This window comes from Homarus americanus, unplaced genomic scaffold (assembly GCF_018991925.1).
Source record: "Homarus americanus isolate GMGI-L3 unplaced genomic scaffold, GMGI_Hamer_2.0 scaffold52806, whole genome shotgun sequence".
In the NCBI taxonomy this organism is placed as follows: domain Eukaryota; kingdom Metazoa; phylum Arthropoda; class Malacostraca; order Decapoda; family Nephropidae; genus Homarus; species Homarus americanus.
The window spans coordinates 1,986,566-2,005,826 of NW_024720773.1; positions in this window are offsets into that span (position 1 = coordinate 1,986,566).

Here is a 19,261-nt window from a genome sequence, read left to right on the forward strand (position 1 = left end):
TTCCCAGAGAAGTCCCGGAGTTGAGTTTCCAAGGGAGATAGAAGATATGTTCTGCAGGAGACTGGGGCGGGTCCGTCGGTAATGCGTTTTTAAGGCGTCCCGCAGGGTGGCGAATTTGTTGTTCTCTGGAGGGTTTGAAATAGTCCGTGATACATGCGTGGCGACTTCCGTGGGCAAGGAAGAGAGCAAGGCGCCGTACTTTTCCTTGTCAGTAGCTTGTGAGCCGATGAGGATTGCTTCCACATGATCTGACCAGTCCTTGACGTTGTGGTTGAAAGTCGGTTGAGAGATCCGTCCGTCCATTCTTGCGGAAGTGTATCACACGGTCGTGAGATGGTGTCATAGTGGGGGTAGCACGTGGTGCCGTTGGTGTCGTGTCGTAGTGGGGTAGCACGTGGTGCAGGTGGTGTCGTCGTGGAGGAGTGGGGTAGCACGTGGTGCGGGTAAGGCAGTTGGCCTATGCTGGCAGCAGGCAGGACGATCTTCTTAGCTCCAGGAGTCAGGCAGCAGAAAGGAGTGTAGTGTTCACGGCTCCAGGGGTCACCATTTGTAGCGTACTGTCGTGGCAGGTTGTCAGGGTCTCTTATTTGGCCTCACAACGTACGTACATGAAATATATGCAACACTCAGGATTGAGATAGAAATAGAAAATCACAGTGTTTCTCGTATATATATTGTTGCACAGCACAGTGTTAAAGAGATACTAAGTCGGGCGAAGCTTGCTCAGAGTTCCTGTAGGGCGAAGAGCTTTCTGAGGGAGCGTGTGTATGGAGCTGTTGAGGGATGTTGCTTGTTGGTGGCGGTAAGTAGAAAGAGAGCGATGAAGGCCAGGTGAGGTTGTGGGGTACGTTTGTTTGGGTTCACACTCAGGATGGGATGGAGAAAGGAAACTCACAATGTGCTCTCTGTATACATGTTGTATTGGATGTACAATGCAGTTTGGTGCTGGGAAGTGGCAGCGTGGTTACAAGCGTGATGTAGAGAGAGCTGGTTGGTGAGGATGGTCAGAGGAGGACAGCTTGTGGGTCGCCATGCTCGCCGGCGGGAGCGAGGGACGCCAGGCAGCGGTGGAGGAGGAGGTGTTGCTTGCTGCGGCTGTAGCTAGAAGAAGAGAGTTGTCACCACGAGGTCAGGTCTTAAATAGCGGGGTTAGGCGTGGCTTAGTAGTTGACCTCCGTGATGTATGGCGGCGCTGGTTGACCCAGACCACGAGGCATACACTGGGGAATTCGCGGGGTCGGCTACTCAGCGACAAACAGCGTTTGTAGAGGGGAAATCCACAACAAGGTCTTATATAACCGCGGTAGGCGTGGCTTGATGGAAGGCCCCCGCTTTGTTCGGCGTCACTGGTTACCTGATCTTGACCACGAGGGATACGCCAGCAATTCGCAGGGGTCGGCCAGTCAGCGACACGTGGCGTTTGTAGGGGAGGCTGTACTGCGCACATCATTGTCATTCCTAAAAACCCATTTTAATTCATATTACGCTACATAACATTCAAATCCACCGCGCTTGTAGAATCTCAGGAGAGACGTGTTTTTCCCATCTGTTTTACCCTCAGGATCACTCCCAGTAAGTCCCGCCTTCGAACACAGTTGTCACTACGTTTATTGCACTCTCTACTGGCAAACACAACCTTGAATTAGTCTGTGTAAATCAACTTTAGTAATTCGCCAAACCTTTGTCAACTGAAGGTCATCCTTAGATTGTTTGTAATTTCTGTCATTGCGTGAGTAGCGATCGCTGGCAACTCAGGGGTATATAAACCAGTGCGAGGCGGGAGGAATAAACCTCCCATATCATCTTTCACCTTCGTTACCAGGTATGTTCTGTGTTTATCAGCATTCAGTTTGATTCAGTCTATTGTAGTGAATATCAGTGTTCATGCTTTAACAGTGGAATTGTCATTCAACCAGTGTACGAAGTAATATAATGTAAATATCTGACGTGGCGAGACTGAAGATTTGTTTGTGACCCACCATGCTTCCCCAAAAAACCTCCCATATCATCTTTCACCTTCGTTCCCAGATCGAGGGTGGGCTTAATTGAAACCCACCGGTCGCTCGGAGCCGGTGGATACCCAGCAGTGGTCAATATAGGAGTGATGGTGCTGATTCGGCATGATTTATCAGCTCCACTCTACCTCGTGGGCCAAGGACCCCAGACCCACCTCGTGTTGGAGTGTAACAGACCACAACAGTAGTTGTTAGAGGCGCCAGTGCTATACCCTGGGACAGGCCTTGGAGTTATGGTCCAGGTCCACAGTGTGGTTGTATGTGTTTGTTAATAATTACCCCATGTTGGGTGGTGGACCCATGTCGGTGTGTGTATCAGTATTAGTGTATTGGGAGTAAGGACAAGGAACTGGTCCTGCGATGTAATGTAAGGTGACACCAGTTATTGTGTGCACGGTAAGAGTGTAATATCTGAGTAATTGCTGTTGAGTAAATAAGAAAGTAAGTAAATAAGGAATACAGAGTCTGCAATAGGCCCTGGAGTTGAGCCTGGTAGTTATATGTTAATAACATCTATTTTCCCCTTTGATTTTATATTAATAAACTTGTTCTTTGAGAATTTTAGGAGTATTCATTTCTCCCACAGTAGTTACCTTTATTTCCGTCCAAGTGACCCTGATATATGAGAATTACACTACCCATGTGCCTAGACCATCGACATGCTACCAAGAAGAACTGTGGTTAGGTAGTACCAAAAATGAACTGAAGTGAGTAGAAGGAACATTTGAAAGGACTAAGACAGGTTGTGGTTTCACCCTTCTTTCCCCTTATCGATCTGGTCAATGAAAAGCCTAACCCAATGCTGTCCAGAGGGGGTCTGGTGGCAGCGACCCTTAGAAATTAAGATTAGATTTAAGTATTCCCCCTTAGGATTAGTGACCCCAATCTGGCAGTATAAGGCCTCCACTACACTATCTCTAGGTACACTGCATTTTGCTATGAATAACGGATTTTATATGCCCACTCAGTCCTTTAGAAACACAGAAAAATAAAATACATCTTTCTTTAGGGCAGTAATAGAATGCCTTTAAGGATAGCCAAGCTTGTTGATTTTATTTATTTTTTATTTTAACTAGTATTTCCTTATACTTTCTTTTCCTGTTCTCATCGACGACTATATCTCTTTGTGCTATCCTTGTGTACATTGTATCTCCCTGTGAATGGTGTAATTGTAGGCACAGTTTCAGTCCATGAGAAAGCACACAAACAAAATAAAATTTAAAGTCTCTGTGGCACCTACAACACGACTTGGTTTCAACTGGCAGTGGTGCCTTTCCAGCTTGCTTGCCAATTTGTATTCACTTTGTTATTTACAACCTCTTCCGCAGTCACTGATGACACTATGAACTGATTTAACTAAAGGCGCAGTACTACACTCCCTGGTTGGCCTTTATCACAGCCATGACCACAACTCCGTATAAAAATAAAAAACAGTTTTGTCTTATGGCAATGATTTTGTGGTTGTATGCCTCTTGACCTGGGCTGTACCTCCAACTAGGTGGAGATTGAGTTTTCAAAAATACAATCGCATCTAGCATCAAAAATCCTACATCGATTTACACTTTAACATCACTAAGACGATCTTGATGATCTTTTGTAATCACTGTCCAATTTCTGCTGCTCAACAACGAAGACCCGAGTGCCAAACACACTTTGTTACAGAGACGCAACACGACCCGACCCAAGCCTAAAGGGTGTATCTTCCTGTGTTTGTGGAAAGACAGTTTGACACAGAACTGACCCACTTTGTGTTCTCGTGTCATAGTCCACGCCCACAAAACATGTGGATAACTGGTGAGTTGTCCCTAAGAAGAAACACAGTTTCTCTAGCTTAGATGCTGTCCATTTTCTCTAACTTCCTGAAACCAACCTCTGTATAAAGTAAATTTGAATGAGTGTGCGAACACCATTTTTTGAGTCAACTTAGATCTGTATGATTACAGATGAAACATTCAAGATCCCTTGTGACTGATGTTGAAAGCTTCAACTGTCTTTATTGTTAGTAAAACTTGTCAAATATGTGAGTGTTGAGTATGACAGTGAGAATGATGAAGTACGAATATCGCCCTTGGAGATAGTCATGAGAATGAAGAAGTACTAATCTCGCCCCTGGAGATAGTGTAGCGTACTGTGGTGTGGCCAGTAGTCAATTCTCTTTAGATGTCTATTTTCTCTTTGTATGGCCACGCAAACGTACGTACATGTAGATATCTCACACTCAGGAATGAGGTAGAATAGAAACTCACGATGCGTTTTCTGTATATATATTGTTGTACAGAGCAGTGCTAAGGAGTTACTAGGTGAGGAGCAGCTTGCTCTGAGTTCCTGTAGGGCGAGGAGCTCTCTGAGGAAGCTGGGTGGTGAGGTGCTGTATACTGCCAGATTGGGAGTCCCTAATACTAAGGGTAAATACTTAACTCTAATCTTAATTTCTAAGGGTCGCTGCCACCAGACCCCCTCTGGACAGCATGTAGCTCGTTAGGTAGCGTGCAAGAGTGGACTAGGCATTGGGTTAGGTTTTCCATTGACCAGATCGATAAGGGGAAAGAAGGGTGAAACCATAACATGTCTTAATTAATCTATTCCTTATAAAGCATACTGGTAAAAAACATACAATTGAATGGGTCTTCCTCAGAAGAACAACGAAAATGTTGGTTACCCAGATGGGCACCAGACGTCTTACATTAATGGCGTGTCATCCACATACTTATTGCATAACAATCTGTGACCTTACCTCGGTCATTCCTTCTTACACTATCCCTTAACACCTCAGACTGCTCCACCTGTATGGAATCTAGCACCGTCGGTTATCATACATAGTAGCACCATCTCAACACACATGTTACACTCCATACCTGCAGGTATGGGACTCCTTGTAACTTTTAGGTATACACAACAGGCACCTCGTTCGCACACCGCCCTCAGTGGGTAAAGACGAGGGCTTCACCCAGAGACATACCAGTACTATTTCTACGCCTGGCATTATAGGTCGCTCCAAGTGACGACCGCAGAGTTTCTCACAGTCTCCTTATTTGTTACTACTCATTTGGAGTAGTGTGCTGGAAATCCACAGGTTCACAGTGGAGTGGCATAGCTGGGAGCAGTCACCACCTGTTGGGACGCTCATAGGGATAATGGCTGCCGGGCAGCAAGGCACTCCGACCGCATGGAACCTGAGGTGACGGTAGAACGGAGGGTACTGAGAAATAATGCCGGACGGGCGGTTATCACACCCCCTAACACATTACTATTACACTTATATATCAGGCAAAGCTTTAAACTGTAATAACTTCTATATAAGCCTTAATTATAGGGCGGGATATAGCCCGATAGGACACTGACCTGAGGTGACGGTAGAACGGAGGGTACTGAGGGCAGTGCCCTGCCGCTCGTCACTGCATAGGCCTACAGTTTCCAATCTTTAATTTTTGCTTTTATTTCTTACGGTTCTCACCTGAACACTTTTCGGTATATTGTCACTCATACCATATAAACATATATTTTAATCCTAAATTACACACTAAGGTAAGGTCTTGGTTTGCTAGTTCGTGGGTAAATTCATTGGGTTATAATATCAACGCGGCACACCCGAGGCGGGTACATGACGCGGCTTAAAACAAAGGCTGAATGTTCATGGCGGGGGTGTATCAACTTCACTTAAAACTGTAATGAGGGATCCTCCTCTCACACAATGCACTATTTGAACACAGACATAAGATTCACTGATCACTGTACCTGTCGTGGGTATATGTCACGTGAGGCTACGAGGTGTATTAAGTTCATACCGACGCATACAAGATATTTCCTTTCAAGTATAGTTTCTGGGTCACTTCCAACACCTCACAGAGTTCTGATACATTAATCCTTTTTCCAGATCATTGTTCTCATGTATTTTCATATAATATCTGTAGAAGTTATGTTCGCTACACGTTCACAGACGTAAATAGTATAACCTCCAAACCCTGATCCACACTTAGTACTACAGTACATTAGTCCGGCTCAACTGGACTTTAACATTCATCTTATGGATACCCGGAGTTCTCCTTAATGCTATGAATACATACAATTAATATGATATAACTGTACCTGGGTACAATACAACACATGGTCTAGTATCATTGAGTAGGTGAGTTATCCTTTAACAGTGTTTCCCGTTTTCTGAGATTCTACAAGAGCGGTGGATTTGAATGTTATATAGCGTAATATGAATTAAATGGGGTTTTAAGGAATGACAATGATGTGCGCAGTACAGCTGGAGAGAGATCTTGCTGGTCCTGTAGTTCAGAGTAGAATGGTCTCCCTGGCCAGCCATGGCCGTATTTATACAATTTACGAGGATCAGGATTTGGGGTGAGCATAGCGAGAGGGCCAATCACAGAGGAAGAGGCCAGGCACACCCGGCACTCTGGTCCTAGCGTTGCTACGTGTGCGTCCGCACTGGAGAGTAGGTCTACTGGCACCGCTGGCTGTACGCTGATTGGCTGGTAGGCGCGGGGGAGCTCAGTCGTCCTTTGTAGGGGATGGAGTCCACTACAATACTCCCCTTCCCCTCCGGGCACGGCGGGAGGCTGGAGGTTGACAGGGTTGTGTCCCACAAGTGACACATAACGGGCAGGTGTACGTACCACTCGACCACTATGGGTGACGACTCCGTCTAGTGACACAAAACCTGTGGGAGAATCAGGGGGAGGAGGATTTTGGATTAGAGGAGGTTGTACAGGCAATGGTTGTTGTGCTCCTGTCACCTCAGGGGCAACGTCACTGGCTGGGCAGATTGGGTCACGGGTAGGGGCCATGGCAGCAACAGGGTCCACGACAACAGCAGGGTGCAGGACAGGAGCAGTGGGTACCTGAGGGTGGAAAAGGGGCGCCCAGAAATGTTGTGGGCAGGGTCTGGCTGGGTCAGGAGTCGGGGCCACGTCAGGAGGAGGGTCCATGACAGCAACAGGGTCGATGACGGCAGCAGGGTCCATGTCAGGAGAAGGGTACATAACAGCAACAGGGTCCACGCCGACAGCAGGGTCCACGTCAGGAGGAGGGTCCACTACAGGAGCAGTAGGTACCTGAGGGTGGAAATAGGATGCCAAGGAATGTCGTGGGCGGGGTCTGGCTGGGTCAGGAGGATGGTCCATGACAGCAACAGGGTCCAGGACGGCAGCAGGGTCCACGTCAGGAGGAGGGTCCACATCAGGAGGAGGGTCCACGACAGGAGCAGCAGGTACCTGAGGATGGAAATAGGGTGCCCAGAAATGTCGTGGGCGGGGTACTGCTGCAGGTGGTAACTGCGGGTAGACTGGTGCAGGTGTAGTTCGCGCAGGTGGTAACGGCGGGTAGACTGGCGCTGGTGTAGTTTGTGGGGATTGCTGCTGGGCTGGGGACCCAACGGGTAAGGTGGCCGGTTTGACTCGGTCTATGCTGACGTTGTCGTGTCTGCCATTCCGGATAATCGTCAGGAACTTCGCTGAACGGGAAACAACCTGGAAGGGTCCATCGTAGGGGCGTTGTAGTGGGTTGTGGTGAGCATCATGCCTGACGAAAACATACTCGGCAGTGAGTAGTGCAGGAGGGATGTGTTCAGGACGCCGAGGAGGCTGGCGTGGAGCTGTGGCTCTGAATGCAGAAACTGCTTGTCACAGTTTTTGGAGTAAGTCGTGACGAACGGCAGGAGTGGGTTGGCGGAGGTCAGGAGGGAGTGAAAAATCTCCGGGTAGGCGAAGGGGCTCGCCTCGGGTGAGATCTGCTGGGCTACAGTCCATATCCTCCTTGTATGAAACACGGATGCCGAGGAGTACTAAGGGTAGCGCATCCGTCCAGCTGTAAGGGTTGTGCTGTGCTTTGAGTGCGTCCTTCAGCTGCTGGTGAAACCGCTCTACCATGCCGTTGGCTTGAGGGTGGTATGCTGTGGTGCGTTGCCTAGTCGTGCCGAGGAACTGTAGGAGGCTGTGCCAGAGTTGTGACTCAAACTGGGCTCCTCGGTCAGTGATGACAGTAGCGGGGGGGCCGAAGCGGGAACCCAGCCGGACATGAAGGCGCGGATGGTAGACTCTGCTGTAGCATTGGGCATGGGGATGGCTTCTGTCCACCTGGTGAAACGGTCGATGCAGGTGAAGATGTAGGTGCTACCACAGGATGATGGAAGAGCTCCCACGATGTCGAGGTGCACTACTTGGAAACGTCCTTTGGGTATAGGGAAGGTTTCTAAAGGGGCCCGTGTGTGACGATGTATTTTGGAGGACTGACAGGCCAGGCACTGGGCAGCACATTTCTTAGTATCAGTCTTGATGCCGGGCCAGACGACACGTTGCGTGAGGAGGCGCTGGGAGGCCCGCACACCCGGGTGGCTGAGACCATGGATGCTGTCGAAAACAGCGCGGCGGTGGACGTGAGGCACGAACAGTCTAGACTGCCCACAGGATACGTCGCACCACAATTTTATGTTCATGCCAGGAACAGGGAGTTCTTGGAGTGTGAGGCCTGAGGGGGATCTCTTGTATGCTGCCAGGTCTTCATCGTTCTCTTGAGCCACGGCGAGCTGCCCATAAACAATGGGTGGCGATAAGGGAAGAATGTTGGATATACAACGAGAGAGGGCGTCGGCGATCTCGTTGTGGCTGCCTTTAATGTGTTGGATGTCGCTGGAGAACTCCGAGATGTAAGCCAAGTGGCGCAGGACACGAGGTGTATGTGACTGGGAAGCTGAAGCAAAGGCGTGGATGAGGGGCTTGTGATCAGTGAAGATGGTGAACTGACGGGCCTCGAGGAAGTGCTGGAAATGTTTGACAGCCAGATATATGGCCAGGAGTTCTCGATCAAAGGCGCTGTACTTGAGGTGTGGTGTTTGAAGCCGTTGCGACAAGAAAGCAACGGGCGTGAGAATTCCGTTGATTTCCTGCTGTAAGACGGCGCCCACTGCAGTAGAAGAAGCCTCTATTGTGAGAGTGGCCCGGGCGTTAGGTGCAGGGTGGGCCAGGAGGGTGAGGCGTCTGATGTGTTGTTTGATAGTGGTGAATGCCGTAACAGCCTCTTGAGTCCACATGAGAGGCTTGTGAGACTTCTTTGGGAGTCCCTTGAGAAGGTCGTAGAGGGGGACTAGGACGGTGGCAGCTTTGTCAATGAAGCGGTGGTAGTAGTTGACTAAACCCAGGAATTCTCGGAGTTTCTTCGCCGTTTCAGGTTTGGGGAACTCCCTAATCGCAGTTATCTTCTGTGGTAGGGGTTGTATGCCACTGGGCGAGACTCTGTGACCGAGGAAATCGATGGCGGAGGCTTCAAAGACGCACTTAGCAGGATGAACTTTCATGTTGTTGTTCTGCAGGCGTTGGAGAAGGAGTTGTAGGTGGTGGTGGTGCTCAGCAGGCGTCGAAGATGCGACGAGGATGTCGTCAATATAGACGGTGACAAAATCGAGGTCGCAAAGCATATGATCCATGTACCTCTGGAAAGTCTGTGCTGCATTGCATAGGCCAAAACTCATGAAAGTATACTCGAAGAGTCTGAACAGAGTGGTGATGGCTGTCTTCTGGGTATCTGCAGGTGCTACTGGGATCTGGTGGAAGGCACGCTCCAAGTCGATCTTCGAGAAGAGTCTTGCCATGAAGTTTGTGGTGGAAGTCCTGGACATGCGGAATAGGGTACCTGTCAGGTTTGGTGACGAGGTTCAGGGCTCTGTAGTCGCCACACACCCTCCACTCGCCGGGTGTTTGCTTAGGAACCATGTGAAGAGACGATGCCCAGGGACTCTTTGAAGGACGAATGATGCCGTCTTGCAGTAATTTATTGAATTCTGCCTTGGCTGTGTTTAGGAGCTCAGGTCACAGGATGCGAGGGCGTGAAAAGACTGGTGGTCCTTCGGTTTCGATGTGGTGGAAAATTCCCGACGTAGGTGGTGGGGGTAGAGAGACTCAGGGTGAGAAAAGCTCCTTGAATTCGTCGAGCAGGGAGGAGAACTCGTTGGAAGGTGCGAGACAGGTGATAGTGTCGGTGTGTTTGGCACGAGAACCCTGGATCTTGCGTGCTGTAGGCTCATGGATGAGGCAAAGATGGCTTGGGTCGACGCCGAGCTTGTGGAAGGTGAGGAAGTCGAAGCCAAGAATGGGTTGAGACACGTCTGCGATCACAAATAACCAACGCATAGTCTTGGGCAGACCGAGGTCTAAGGCGAGGGTGCGTACACCATAGGAGGCGATGGGGGTACAGTTGGCAGCGAACAGGTCATAAGAGGGTTGCTTTGACGTGTCTTGTAGTGAGGGAGGGATAATGCTGACCGATGAACCTGTGTCGACGAGGAATTTTGTGCCGGAGGTGCGGTCGGTGATGCTCAGTAGTGAGACGCCTAAAGGAACGGGGGCTGAGGCGTCTACCAATCCCCGTTGTTGCCGTTTCCCGGGTAGGTGCAGTGGGGCTCACAGTGTTGAGCATTGGCGCCGAAACGTCTGTGATACCAGCATAGGGTAGATCCGTTGTACTGGGGGCTGGCGGCGGTTTTCGGGGCAGGAAATGTGCGTCGGGGATTGTAGGGCGCGGTGCGTGAGCCAGGAACAGGCCCGTTAGCAGGCGTGGGATTGTAGGGCGCGGTGCGTGAGCCAGGAGCAGGCCCAGCAGCAGGCATGGGATTGTAGGGCACGGTGCGTGAATCGGGAACAGGCCCAGCAGCAGGCCTGGAGAAGCAGAACTGTTCAATGGTGTCCATCCTGCGGTTCAAAGTCTGCAACAGGTCCTTTATGTCTTATGAGGTATTGCTCCGCTGAGGGTTGATGACCCGGCTTACAAGTTCGGGGGTAAGTACTGGTGTGGTCGTTGGGTTGTTCGCAGCGGCGAGACCTGCAGCAGCGCAATCACTGAATATCCTGTCTGCAGAGGGTGCTTAGAGTTCTGGTGTCGCAGAGTAATCTACTGCAGACAGGGTGACGTGCACCATTATGGGGAGCTTCTGTGCGTGAAGTTGGCGCAGGATAGAGTCGGGGAGTCTGTCTGTGTGACGGGAGTTCAGCCGACACATCTCCTCCCAGAGACGTCCCGGGGTTGAGTTTCCGAGGGAGATAGAGGATAGGTCTTGCAGGAGATTGGGGCTGGTCTGTTGATAACGCGTCCTCAAGGCATCCCGCAGGTTAGCGAATTTGTTGACAACTGGAGGGTTGGCAATGGTCTGTGAGACCTGCGTGGCGACTTCCGTGGGCAAGGCACAGAGCAGGGCGCCGTACTTTTGCTCGTCAGTCGCTTGTGAGCCGACGAGGGCTGCTTCCACATGAACTAACCAGTCCTCGACGTTGTGGTTGAAGGGTGGTAGATAGATCCATCCGTCCATTCTTGCGGAAGTGCGTTAAACCTGTTAGGGAAGGATGAGGGATGGGAGCTTGTTCCGACCCCCTTCCGTGTTCACAATCTCCTGGGAGGGAGGTGAACAGTTGCAGGGGGGACTTCGGGATGAATACACTTTTTAGGGTGCAGGTCCTTAGGCCAGAACCAAAAACACAAAAGAAAAATAGGAAACTAGGCAAAAGAGCTCAAACCACGTTTGGAATATCGCACAATAGTTGCTCTCCAGCTGTGATGTGGGTCACTCACATCGCCAGTGGGGAGAACAGACTAATGCTTTATAAATCTTACGGTCGTGAGATGTGGAGTAGCAGGTAGGGCAGTTGGCCCGGGCTGGCAGTAGGCAGCGATCCTCACAGCTCCGGGAAAAAGCAGCAGCAGAGGGAGTGTGGTGTTCACAGCTCCGAGGGTCACCAATTGTGGCGTACTGTGGTGTGGCCAGTAGTCAATTCTCTTTAGATGTCTATTTTCTCTTTGTATGGCCACGCAAACGTACGTACATGTAGATATCTCACACTCAGGAATGAGGTAGAATAGAAACTCACGATGCGTTTTCTGTATACATATTGTTGTACAGAGCAGTACTAAGGAGTTACTAGGTGAGGAGCAGCTTGCTCAGAGTTCCTGTAGGGCGAGGAGCTCTCTGAGGAAGCTGGGTGGTGAGGTGCTGGAGAGAGATCTTGCTGGTCCTGTAGGTCAGAGTAGAATGGTCTTCCGATCGATCGATCGATGGATGAAGTAAAGTATGAAGAAATCTTGATGCAGGTGCATAGATTGGTGGTGCGGGAACTGGACTTGAAGAATAATGGTGGAATTTGGAGGGACTTGGGGTTGGTGGATAGTGCAGAAGAAAAGCGAGGAAATTGGAAAATAGTAGTAGAATGCTAGGTCTTGGGGCTCAACCCAAGTGCTTCTGTTTTCTCATGTTTGTGTTTCAGCTAATTTTCGTCTTAGGTATTATATTTATGTCAGGTGTTTGTATGTTTAACAAATATTGCAATTTTATGCCTTACATTTACGGGTCTTATGTCCTAGCCAATGGTGAAGAGTCTAGGGCAGGTACTTGTGTTTCTGTCAAGAACATCCCGTCTTTTTATGATCTAATGTTGTAAGTGGTAGGGCTGCCAAGGTTGTCACTGGGGTAACGTTGCATCTTTTAATAGAGTGGAGTTGGCGTGGGTTCTAGGGCTCTTCTTTTACTTTTAGGGAACCACGAGTGTTCTCTTCTTCCGTCTTCTGTCTCTTCCATCCATTCTTTGATTGGTCCTGGCTCTATTTCTTCTAACTTTGTCCATATTCTTTTTGAGTGTTCGTGTAGGTAAACGTTTAGGGGTTCTATTTGCGCTCGTTGGTGTAGTTGACGGTTGGTGACTATGTCAGGATATCTGATGTTATATACATCCCTTAGGGCTAAGTTTTGAATTGTCTGCAGTTTCTTTATGTTTGTTTGTTTTATTGCATGTAGGGGAATTGGCGGATATACTAGTCGGGATTGGACAAAGGCTCTATATAACTTTAACTTGTTTTTTGCTGACAGACTTCTGAAGCGTTTTAATTTAATTACCATGTTTCTGGTTTTTGCAAGTTTTTCGGTGATGAATGTTTTGTAGCCTTTTGTTGTTATCTTCAGCCCTAGGACAGTGCCTTCCATGGCATATGGAATCACTTTGTTGTCTACTATAATGGGGTCTTTTTTCCTTTTAGCGATTGGGATTATTTTGAATTTGTTGGTGTTCGTTTGTATCTTCCACTTTTTTTCGTACTGGTTGATGTTCTCTATTGCATTGGCAGTATGTTGTGCCATTATTGCTGTTGATTTGCCAGGGTATGTGATGATTTGTGTGATATCGTCTGCAAAACTTATGTATTCACTGTAGGGAGCTGGTTCCGGTAGGTCTGCTGTGTAGATATTGTACAGCGTGGGTGAAAGGACACTGCCTTGGGGTACTCCACTTTTCAGTTTTATGGGTGGTCCACTGGTCCTATATAGCTGCCAATTTGTATTTGTGCCGTGCGATCGTCTAGGAAGTCACAGGCGATTTTTTCTATTGGTTCTGAAAAATTTAATTGAAGCAGTTTAAATTTTAATCCTAGGTGCCATACTTTATCGAACGCTTTCTTAACGTCTCTTAGTACAATGTTGACTTGGTTTCTTTCTGCTTTCTTGTTGGCTAACGTTTCCGTGATTATGGCTAGTGCAGTGTGTGTTCCCTTTTTTTCAGTGAATCCATGTTGTCTGGGGTTTAGTAGTCCGTTTTCACTTCTGTGTTTTCTGATTCTCTTGTTTATTGCCTTTTCAAATAGTTTTCCTATAACTTCGAGTAGGGAAATCGGTCTGTAGTTAATTACTTGGGTGTGGTCTTTGGCTGGTTTCGGTATGAATATGAGTTTTGCGTTTTTAAATGCATCAATGAAGTATCCACTTGCCAAAGCTGAGTTAAATATTTCAAGGATGCCTTGTGTGCAGTTGTTGGGTAGGTATAGGATCATATTTCTTGTGATTTTTGTAAATCCTGGTGCTTTTTCTTTAGTGTGCCTGATGTAGTGTAGCAGTTCTCCTTCTGTAATTGGTTCTATCGGGTTGAGCCTGGTTTTGTCCACCACATGGTATGGGGTTATCCTATGTATCATTTCAGCCATTTCTCTGCAGATGTGATTTTCGTGTTCCTCATCAAATTCCTCATTTTCTTCTTCTGATATTTGAAATACTTTTTTCCATTCTCTCCTGTATGCGGATTCTATCTCTTTTTCTTCAAAGAGTTTTTTCCCGTTTTGGTCTTTTATGTACTTTTGTTGAGGCTTGTCGTTTCCTAGAATTTTGTTTACGTTCTGCCAGAAGTTCTTGTCATTTCTTGTGGTATCCAGGTTGTTTATTAGTTCGTTCCATATCTGTTGGTGTGCTATCAGGCTTTCATCTCTTAACTTTTGTTGTATTTGCCTTAAGTTTCTAATAAGCTCTGTTGTTGGTGGATAGTTTTGTATGTACGTCATTATGTTATTGTATTGTACTTGGAGCATTCGCAATTCATGGGATGTCCTGATGTGTGGTAGCGTTCGACATGTTGTGATTGGTATGTTGTTCTCTGTTGCCTTTTTGATGTTACGTATAAGGGTATCTGTTTCGTTGTCAATATCTTCTAGTGTTTTGCCTTGGAGATCTGGGATATTAACTTGTTCTAGTTGCTTCCTGTAGCCTTCCCAGTCTGCTTTTTGCATTTGGAAACGTGGGGTTGTTGGTACTTGGATTGGGCTTGTGGATAGTTTTATTATCATTGGAATATGGTCGCTGGTAGTTAGTGGTCCTTGTTTTATATGGTAATTCAAGAATGCCTTGTTATTGGTGAAGACTTTGTCTGGGGTTGTTGTTTTGTTATTGCCAATGAATGTGGTGAAGTGTGGTCCTAGGTGGATCAGCTTCCCTGTGTTCATTATGGTATGCAGTGCAGTGCCCACCCTGTTCCTGTTTCCGTGGCCGAATATTGGATGTCTTGGGTTCAGATCTCCTATTATATATGTTGGGCAGTTGTAGTTCAATAGTTTTATCAAGTCTGGGGCCGGCAGGTAGTTCCGTCTTGGCGGTAAATATGCTGTGGCTATTGCTATTTCTCCTAGTGTGGTAGTTATTTTGATTCCCAGGAATTCATCCTGGAATTCGTCGATGATTTGATGTTTGAGTATGTGTTTTACAGCAATGGCCACGCCATCATTTAATTCTTCTGTTTTATTTCTTTGGTAGGCTGTATATCCAAATATTTTTATTTTCTTGGAATTTGAATTGCCGTGACTATTTATTAAAATTATGTCCGGATCAATGCTGAGGTATGTGTTTGCAAGGTTGTTTTTATTTGTTTCCCAGTTGCGGACGTTGTGTTGTATGATGGTAAGTGTTCTGGGTTTTTCTTTATTCATTGTGTTTTGATTTTTTGTTTCTTGTTTGTTGCTCGGATGGCGATCTCTTGTCCGGAACCAGTCCGTTACGGATTCTTTGGAATTTCCATTGTTCTTCTTTTTTGAAGTTATGTCTCCTTATTTTAATCCTTTGGTTTATCAGGTAAGCTTCCACTAGTGCTTCAGAGTATTTGTCGTTAGAGTAGGTCCATTTTAGTTCTTGTTTCGTTATGGCTTGTATAATGTCTGGCATCGTTTTGCATTCATTAGGGATAAATATTTTGTCACACCAGTGAAGCTGTAGTTCACAGTCATCTGCACATTCTAAAGTCAGTAGCGTTTCCTCGCCCTGGGTATCCATGGTTGCTGTTGAGACTTTTTTCCTTACGGCTCCTGTCTCTCTTTGGATGTTATTTTGAAGGTCCTGCCTCTCTGCTGTACTTTGGGTGGATGTTTCAATCATTTGTGACTTTGCCTTGTCAGCTTCGTTTGTTTCGTGTACTGTTGCGGCTGGTGTTTGCTCCGTTGCTCCTTTTTCTTCTGCGTTGACTGTCTCCTGTGGTGTATCTGGGTTGGTTAAGCGGGACGCTTGTAGCACAGATCCGGAAGCTGGGTTCGCTGGGAAACTCATTGTTGGGAGATTGTTTCTTCCAAGCATTTTGTTCATTTCTATTTCGAACGTGCCTGGGTTCCCTATGTTCATTATGTGAGAGTATAATAGGCAGATGAGCACTTTGTAGTCTCGTATTTCGCTCAGTACAATTTTGGTGGTATTCTGTGGTTGTGTTGTTTCTTCAACTACTTTCTTTGCAATAGCAGCATATGTTGTATTCTCCTTCTGTTCTTGTTGTTGTTTTTCCTTTGCTACTTTTTCATTTATTATTTTCTTTTTGTATGGACAGGCCATTGCTAGGGTTCTGTGGGTCTTATATCCTGGTTCCTTCTGATTTTTACAGTTTATACATGCTTTGGATTGATTCTTGCAGTCCCGGAAGGTATGGCCTTCTTCTGCACATTCAGAGCATATTTTAAGTTCCTTTTGAGGACAGTCTTTTGTTGCATGTGATTCATGTGCATAGCAGATAAAGCAGGTGAGAATATTAACATATTTCTCCCTTTCTAGTTGTTTAGGGAGTACTGACATGTTGAACCCTAAGATTCCAGATTCCAGGGCCTTGTCTGCCATTGAAGTGTCAGTGAATCTCAGCTTTAGGCAATGAGTGTATTGCTTTATTTTTACCACTTCTTCGATTTTTAACCAGTTGTTTTTTATTTCTAGTTCTTCTTTTATTTCTTGTGCCGAGTGCTTTCCAAATTCGTAGTCAAGTCCACGTACAAATACTGATCTTTTTGCTTTAACCTCTGGTGGCATAATGACCTGGAGTCCTATGTCTCCAAAGGCTTGCATTCCCTCAGGGCTCAGAATGGTATCCGCATCCCTGTAGTCCCTGCATATTGCAGTGTATCCATCGTTCGACGAGAAAATCCTTGTGAAGGGTACATTGAGTGTACCATACGCTGTTTCAGTTATCTGAGAACGTGAAGGGGCTGTTCTCTTGTCTATAATCTTGAGTCTAACCTTGGTAGCCATTGGTTTATTTGTTTGTGTCTTCCTAGCATATAATTGTGGGTGATAAAGAAGGTTATTGAAGACCCTTCTTAGTGTGCCTATAGGCGACCCCCGGACAGTGGTGTAACTGCACTATCACTGTTTTTCCACTGCCGGATTGGCCTGTGTTCCCCCGACCTCCAACGGACACACACAATCCCACCTACTGTGAGGTGTGCTCCACTGGAGGGGCTCTAGCACGAATACTTAAATATAAGCAGGTGCCTCGGCCAGGGTAAGTAAGGAAGGATTTAAGCAAGAGAGAAAGACCTCAAACCACGTCAGTACTGCCAATCAATAGCTGCCCTCCAGCAGGAGTGTGGGTCACTCACTCTACCCGTGGGGAGGGCTAACTAGAGTTGACAGTCCTGAACGCTCGTGAGGTAGTCCGGTGACAGTCGTGGTCGTTTCCAAAGGCGGAGGCCCCCAAGGGGCGTTGCCCGAAAAAAGATTTCTGGGAAGGCCAGTGGTAGACAGAGAGGTCGAGTTGTAGTCAGGTCGTCAACAGTAGAAAGAAGGCTGGCTGCTTAGCAGTGAAGGGTCAGAAGAGAGGTCCGTTCACGGCGAAGGCTGGCTGGCGAATCTTCCTGGCCAGCCATGGCCGTATTTATACAATTTAAGAGGATCAGGATTTGGGGTGAACGTAGCGAGAGGGCCAATCACAGAGGAGGAGGCCAGGCACACCCGGCACTCTGGTCTTAGCGTTGCTACGTGTGCGTCCGCACTGGAGAGTAGGTCTACTGGCACCGCTGGCTGTATGCTGATTGGCTGGTAGGCGCGCGGGAGCTCAGTCGTCCCTTGTAGGGGATGGAGTCCACTACAATAGTCATGAGTTTCCAAGTACTACAGAAAGCAGATTATTTTGATGCCCAAACCTCAGAGAGTCTGATTGTAGTATCTTACATGATTTAATGGGCGAAGGAGAAGCCACATGATAACTCTTACTCAGGTGGTTTATTGTTGTTGTTGTTGTCGTACCACATGCCCAACACATTCGTGATTACACAGGCCTAAACACATTCTAACTTTGGTAAGAAGTAACATAATATATAATGTATATATAATCATTAAAGGCAGCATATAAACATACACATATATAACACTATTTCTCCCTTTCAAAAAGAAAGCATGGATTCTACAAATTCTAAATAAAGAAGGCCAAGTTGCAAATATTACAAGGAAAATTACAACAGGTTGAGGGAAGAGATGAGGGGTATCCACTGGCCTGACTTATTAAGGCACAAGAATGCAGACACTACGCTGAATATCATAACTAGTATAGTGACCCATTTGATCGATAAATATATGCCCAAGACCAAACCCAGTGCCTCTAGGAATACGAAGCGATCCCTACACATGAACCATGAGGCGGTCGACGAAGTTAAGAAGAAAACCCAGAATTTCAAGACGTGGGTTGGGTCAAACGATGAGGAGGACAGGAGGATGTATGCAAGAGCCAGAAACCAAGCAAAGGTAGAGTGTAGAAGGGCTGAAAAGGAGTTCCAGAGGCTGGTTGCAAGCGAAGTCAAATCGAACCCAAAGGCGTTTTACCGCTATGCAAAGTCGAAATTAAAAACGCGAGTAGGAGTATCAGATCTGAGGCTTGAAGATGGTAGTTACGCAGATTCTGATCAGGATGAAGCTGAGGCAGTGAACAGCTTCTTTTCCTCGGTGTTCACAAGAGAGGATGCGATTAACCTTCCTGCGTTTGAGGACAGACGGTTCGACACAGCACTGGCCCACATTGTGTTCACAGAAGAGGGTATTGTAGTGGACGTCTCCCCTACAACTGCGTAGCCGCATGCCACCTGCTATGTCTTCCCTAGCAACCAAACGAGCGGCCCAGGGGGGCGTCACCAGATGCCACAGTATCCTAGCAACGGAGTCAAAAGACCGGGGTTTCCCACGGTTGACTCACGGGTGACTCACGGCTGCTGTGTATATAAGCTCTGTCTCTCCATTGAGATTCATTCTGGCCTCTCTTCTTGAACACGCAACATCCTCCTCCGCCGCTGCCTGGCGGCCCTCGCTTCTCCTCCGCCTGCCTGGCGGTCCTCGCTCCCGCCGGCGAGCATGGCGACCCACCAGCTCTCCTTCTCTGAGCGTCCTCACCAACCAGCTCTCTTATTCTGCTCTCGGTTCCTGAACACGCAACACCTCCTCCAAGCAAGCTCCTCGCTGTCCCGTTCTCATTCGACCTGGAGGCCGACAACAGGCAACATCTTCTCTAACGAAGCTCCTGCACATCTACCTCCTTCAACACGCTACTCACCGAACGTGTCTACTGAGCAGCTCCTCACCACACGGCATCTCCAGCACCAGACTGTCTATCATATAACTTATATTATATAAGAAAACCACCACCTTAGAGTTTCCATCCATCCTGAGTGCTAGACAACATAATATCACGAAACCCTACAGTATTAGAAATAAA